General features: G+C 38.1%; 1 protein-coding gene across 2 annotated transcripts in view; it reads left to right on the forward strand.

Moving 5' to 3' along the window:
• The first annotated feature begins 937 nt into the window (after window positions 1–937).
• The window catches only part of LOC143020767 (PDF receptor-like), a 555,568-nt gene continuing 549,730 nt past the window's right edge, over window positions 938–6,775 (forward strand). Inside the window, exons 1-2 of one of the 2 annotated variants that reach the window (XM_076177503.1) lie at window positions 938–2,052; window positions 2,821–3,508. The gene's annotated coding sequence lies outside the window, so the exon portion shown is untranslated. Of the gene's footprint in view, window positions 2,053–2,790; window positions 3,509–6,775 lie in introns of both variants that reach the window. The other variant, XM_076177504.1, reaches the window with a different exon arrangement.

Genomic DNA, 6,775 nt, shown 5'->3' on the forward strand with positions numbered 1-6,775 from the left:
GTAAACAGTGTCTTTATGTCGTAAGGGAAGTCTGATGCGATGTTTGCTCTAGGGAGCGTCTGTTCAAAGAACTTTGATAGTTTTTATTGGAAAGAAGGCGTTGATACACCTAGAGGACAGTACTAAAGTGCATTGCTGTTATGGGTTGCATTTTACCAGAGCCTCTATCTTTGATATCAATAAACCCAGTACAGATTACCTGTAAGCAATGATGCTGAATAAATAGATGATAGTGTATATGCATGTATTCATATTTGAATGTACGTAGATATGTATTTATGTATGTGTATATGTTTGTACGTATGTATGTATGTATGTCTGTATGTATGTATGTATGTATGTATGTATGTATGCATGTATATATGTATGCGGGCACTTGAATATATATGTAATGTATGTATGCATATGGTTATGGATGTTTGGAGGCTTGTGTCAATATGAAATAAGATACAGAGATATGTTTTTTTCTTTCATTGTTTCTAAATATGTTTATCATAAGGGTTTTCATTTCAATGTTGATAGTTTCACAATCGTTTGATTTACTCGTGAACGCTAATTAAGATAATATTTCTATATACGGGCAAGGATTTTTTGTTCCCCATGTAGAAGGACTTATAGTATAAGAAGAGCTATTTTACTTTTTTCTTTTCGGTTTTTGCGGTTGGTTTGGTGAGGGACTATAAGTGACCTCAGCTTTCGCGTAAATGATTGCGCGCGTGCGTGAGAGGAAGAGAAACAGGCGCACGTGAGAAGGGAAGCACGTGTGAACGCGCGGTCTGTGTGTGAGTGTGTGAGTGAGAGTGAGCGCGTGAGTTGTCAACACAGCGCCGAAGCGGAGTGCCTCATCCCCCCCACCCACCCCGCCTCCCCTCCTGCCGGGCCGCTCACCCCGCGCCGGATCTCACCAGCACCACTACCATCCGCGCTCCGAGGCTTTGGCTCCCTCCATAGCGCTCCGCACTCGACTTGCGGACGCAGTCGTTCCCCGTTCCCGCGCTCGCCGCCCTCTCCTCCTCCTCCCTCCTCCTCCCACCACCCCGTCGCCTCCTCCCGGGTCAGTTCGCCAGACAGCCTACCTCCCTCGTCGCTCGTACCAGGGGCTAACCCCCAGAACATCGCCAGCGTTTGTCGCGTGGCTGGTAAGACTTTCCTCGAAGTGGAGGGACATGTGGATTCGCGTCTTAACCTCCATCAGGAGTAGATCCTTCGCCGACGCCGCCGTCGCCGCTGACACTGCCGCCTCTTTTACCACACTTCCACACCTCCTCCTCCCTCCTCTCCTCCTCCTCCTCCTCCTCTTCTTCTTCCTCCACGTCGCTGTGGCAGTTGTGTACAGCAACGAAGTGGCCGTCACGGCGAAGCGGCGAGTGGATAAAAGTTAGTGTCGGCGATGCTATCGTAGCACGACAGGTGGCTGTCGCCCGCCAGTAGATCCTTGCTCGGCGGGGGCGAAGCCCGCGCTGTGTCCTGAAGTTCGTCCTCAGGAGGCAAAGAACCGAAGAACCGTGTGTTGGTGGAATGAACCAAGGTGTTGTGATGAAACAAACAAAAATAGAAATAAATAGAAAAATGAACAGACATGTGTGAACCAAATAGGGAAACGGACAGAGCTTAGTGAACCGAGTTTCGAACCGAAGGGAAAAAAAAAAAAAAAAAAATCTTTAGTGAACCGGGGTGGTGTGAAGTGAGGTGATCGAGTTCTGGTGAACCGGATTATGAACCAGAGATACGACTAAGCTACAGTGAACCGGGACCATGAACCGAACCAATAAAGCCTTAGTGAACTGAAGTGAGGTGTTATGAACCTCTAGTGACCTTGGAAAAAAAAAAAACACTTTTGTGAACCAAAAACAAAACTTCTAGTGAGACGCAAAACACTCTAATAAACCACGGGATCCTTGCGATACGTGTAAAAAGTAAGACAAGTACGAACAGACCTAAGCGAACGAAAACTCCGCTCAAAACGAAAGATTAGCGGAGAGACGTTGCTAAGAGACACTACAAAGAGAGTGTGTGTCCGAGGGAGTAGGATCGATCTGAGTGTACAAAGAGGTGAGAGGTGGTGTGGAAGTACTAAGAGGCAGGTTGTCAGGCGATGTAAAATGATATAATTTTCTTATATTTTTATCCAAGATAAGTCTTATCAAAGCCTGACAAGTCTTGTCAACGACTGATAAGTCTTGTCAACGACTAATAAGTCTTGTCAAGGCCTGATAAGTCTTTTAAAAACCTGATAAGTCTTGTCATAGCTTGATAAGTCTTGTCAAGGCCTGATAAGTCTTGTTAAAGCCTTGTAAGTCTTATCAAAGGCAGATTATTCTTGTCAAAGCCAGGTATGTCTTGTCAAAGCTTTATAAGTCTTATCATAACCTGATAAGTCTTGTTAAAACCTGATAAGTCTTGTCAAAGCCTAGTAAGTCTTGTCAAAGGTAGATTAGTCTTGTGAAGGCCAGGTAAGACTTGTCAAAGCCTGATTAGTCTTGTCAAAGCCTGATAAGTCTTGTCAAAAGCAGATAAAACTTTTCAAAGCCTGGTAAGTCTTATCAGAGCCTGATACGTCTTAGCAAAGCCTGATAAGTCTTGTCAAATGCAGATACACCTTGTCAAAGCCTGATAAGCATTGTCAGAGCCTGATAAGTCTTAGCAAAGCCCGATGATTCAGTCTTTAGTGCAAAGGACTAGAGGTCTGTCTTAATGTGAATAAAATAGTTTGACGTTAAATAAAAAATAAATTAATTTAGTAAAAAATATTAAAGCGCTCCCCACCTTACGCACTTGATCATTTCTTAGATATCTAACTTGAGACTTCCTTTCACCTAGAAAATAATCTAGAACGAAGAAAGTAAAAGTTCTAACCAGAGGAGATTAAACGTCCCTGTTTACCTAGAAAACCTAGAAAATTATTTAACCAGAGCGGAGGACTTTAGAAAAATATCTAGAACGAAAAAGAAAGAATCTAGTCACAGAAACTTAAAAGTCTTCTTTTACATAGAAAATAATCTAAGAAGAGTTCTAGCCAGAGGGGAGGACGTTAGAAAATTATATAGAAAAAAATCTAGTCAGAGAGGGAGAAATCGCAGTTGAAGTTAACTTTAATTCTGACGACATCGGGCGCTGAGATTTTTGTATTTTGGTGCCAAGTGGCAGGTGCCGAACGCGTCCGTCGTGTCTGTCTATCTCACAATAAATGACAACACCCAACACGATGTGTGACAACAAACTGTCCTCGTGAAAGTAAAAAAAAAAAAAAAAAAAAAAAAAAAATCTTCGCCTAGGACCTCAATCAGACGCAACAACCCCAGCGGGTCATGAACTTGTGTGTCCGGTACCTATCTCCGGTCGAGGAGATATGAGGTCTCCGGGGTTCTCCGGTGTCCCTGTGTCTCCTCATCTCGTGCCTCTGTGCACCTTCAAGGAGGAGGTATGTAGTTGAGGTCCAACTCAACGTCCATCTTCAAGTTCCACTCGACCGCATCATGACCGAGGTTGCTACAGCTCCTCCTTCAAGGTAATCAAGTCTTGTTTGTTCTTCAATGTTCTAACTTGTTCTTTAATGTTCTTCTCCCTTGTTGTACACCCTTCTTCCTTCCCTTTGCCTTTCTCTCATGTTCTGTTTGTTCTTTTATTTTGTTCTCCCCTATTCTTTTCTTTTGTTCTCCTCCCTTGTTATTTTCCCTTGTTCTCAACCATTGTTCTTCTCCCACAATTGTTCTTCTCCCTTGTTCTCTTCTCTTGTTCTACACCTTTGTTCTCCTCCTTTGTCCTCTTCAATTGTTATTTTTCTTTGTTCTCCTCCCTTGTTCTCCTCAGTTGTCCTCCATAATTGTTTTTTCCCTTGTTCTCTTCCCTTGTTCTATACCCTTGTTCTCCTTCGTTGTCCTCCATAATTGTTCTTTTTCCTTGTATTCCACCCTTGTTCTCCTCCGTTGTCCTCCACAATTGTTATTTTTCTTTGTTCTCCACCCTTGTTCTATAGCCTTGTTCTCCTCCCTTGTCCTCCACAATTGTTTTTTCTTTGTTTTCCACCTTTGTTCTCCTCCCTTGTCCCCCTAATTGTTCTTCTCCCTTGTTCTCCTCCCTTGTTCTCGTCCATTGCTCCCCAAATTTGTTCTTCTATATTGTTCTTTTACCTTATCCTCTGTTCTTTTTTGCTCTTGTTCTATACCAATGTTCTTCCTTTTTCTTTTTCTTTTTGTTCTCCTACCTTGATCTCCAGCCTTGTTATTTTCACTTTGTTATTTTCCTTTGTTCTCCTATCTCTTTCTTTTTTGTTCTCCTACCATGTTCTTTTCCCTTGTTATCTTCACTTTTTCTTCTTCTTTGCTCTCAATTTTTATTTGTTCTTTTTTTCTTATTTTTCTCTTGTTCTCCACTCTTGTTCTTTGTTCCCGTTCCCGACTCTTGTTCTTCTTTTCTGTTCTCCTCGCTTGTTCGTTTCACTTGTTCTCTTTATATTTTCTCCCTTGTTCTCCCTCCTTGTTATTCTGTTCTTCTTTGTTCTTTCCCTTTGCTTTCTTTCCTAGTTATTTTCCAGGTTTTGATTTTATTCTTTTCAGTCCCTTTCATTTGTTCTTCTTGTTCTTCTAGTTATTCTCCTTTGTTCTCCTTTGTTCACCTCATTTTGTTCTTCTACCTTGTTCTCCTCTTTTGTTCTCCTAGTTATCCTCCCCTGTTCTCCCCCGTCTTCCCTTGTTCTTCTTACTTGTTTGCGTCTCTTTATTCTCTTGTTCTTTTCGTTGTTCTCCCTTGTTCTTTTCTCTAATTTTTTTCATGTTCTTCTCCTTTGTTCTCTTTTCTTGTTCTTTACCTTTATTTTTCTCCTTCATTCTTCTCACCTGTTCTTCTCTCTTGTTCTTCTCATTTGTTCTTCTCCCTTGTTCTTCTCTTTTGTTCTTTACCCTTATTCCCCCATGTTCTTCATTGTTCTTCTTCAATATTATATTCCCGTGTTCTCTTTTCTTGTTCTTCATTTTTATTCTTATCTCCTGTTCTTCTTCCTTGGTCTTCTCACCTGTTCTTCCTTGTTCTTCTCAATTGTTCTTTACCCCTCTTCTTCCCCCTTTTTATTCCCTTATACCCTTGTTCCCTGTTATCGTATAATCTCTTGTTCTCCTTTGTTCTATTTTGTTCTTCATCCTTTGTTCTTCATCTTTGATCCTTCAGCTGCGCGAGGGTTAATCTTAAAACCAAATTAAATCATCTGGGGAGAGGGGAAGCAACCTTTCGTCGGTTGAATTAAGTCAATTAGCGAAAGGATGAACATTTCTGGATAATGATGGAAAATATTTGGTTAATTCTATCATTCATTTATTGACTCACATTTTCTTATTTTTTCATTTTTTCATTTATATTTTAGACTAACTTTGTTTTTGTTCATGTAGTTCATTCCTTGACTCGTGTTTCCTTATCAATTTATTTATATTTTTTTCTTGATTACAAAGGATTACAAAGGCGGAGCATGCCGAAAGGAGAGCTTTTGGTCCATGACTAGGTCTGATGCGAAAAAAATAATGATAAATAGATCAATAAATAAATAAATGAAAATTATGATAATATAGTAATGATAAATAAAATAGATAAATAAATAGGCAAAGTTAAGTAATAAACAAACCGGTAAATAGTTAATAATAAAAAATTGACAGATAACCAATAATAAATGATAATCAAGCAAATAATAGTAAACAAACAGGCAAATAATAACAAGCAAATAAACAAATGAATAAAAGATAAATAAATTTAAAAAAATTATATAAACAATAATAAATATAAACAAACCGGTAAATAGTAAGTGATAATAAATTGACAGATAACTGATAGTAAATGATAATCAGGCAAATAATAGCAAACAAACAGGCAAATAATAACAAGCAAATAAACAAATAATATAAAATAAATGGCAGGCATTACAGTATCCTTCTTGGGAGTTTATCTAAATTAATCTTAAGGCTTCGAACTAAACCACATTGCACTGCCTCTGCAGGAAGTTTATCCCATTCATTAACTACACGGCTGGCGAAGTTGTTTCTACCCACTTCCAAGTTAAATCTATTTCCTGACAGTTTGAGACCCTTGTTTCTTGTCGGATTCTCATTCATTTATATATTCACCCGAGTTTTTTTTTCCCAGTAATTCATCCCATGACTAGTCTTATATATATATATATATATATATATATATATATATATATATATATATATATATATATATATATATATATATACATATTCTTTTTTACTCCAATAATCCATCCCATGTCTAGTCTTACATTTTTTTTTTCATTTATGTATATTTTGGTCCATTTTTATTATTATTTTTTTTTTCAGTAGTTCATCCGTTGTCTCATCTTTCCTTATCCTTTTTTTTTTCTTATTTTTTCTTTGTTTATGTTTTTGTCTGACTTTTCTTACTCAAATAGTTCATCTCCTGTCTCATCTTTCTTTAGTCCTTTTTCTTTTCTACAAAAGATTACAAAGGCGGAGCATGCCGACAGGAGACCTTTTGGTCCATATCTAGGTCGGATGCGAAAAAATCATAATAATGATAAATAAATATATGAATAAATAAAAACTATAATAATGTAAATAATAAATGAAATACATAAATAAATGCATAGGTATAGTTGAATGATAAACAAACAGGTAAATAGTCAATAATAATAAATTGATAGATAACTGAAATTTTTTATTTATAATTTCGTCTATATATTTTTTGCCAATCTTTCCTTATATTTTTTCTTATTTTTTCTATGTTTTTGTTTGACTTTTCTTAATCCAGT

The sequence above is a fragment of the Oratosquilla oratoria genome, chromosome 40 (assembly GCF_046742065.1).
Source record: "Oratosquilla oratoria isolate Oo_2021 chromosome 40, ASM4674206v1, whole genome shotgun sequence".
Taxonomy (NCBI): domain Eukaryota; kingdom Metazoa; phylum Arthropoda; class Malacostraca; order Stomatopoda; family Squillidae; genus Oratosquilla; species Oratosquilla oratoria.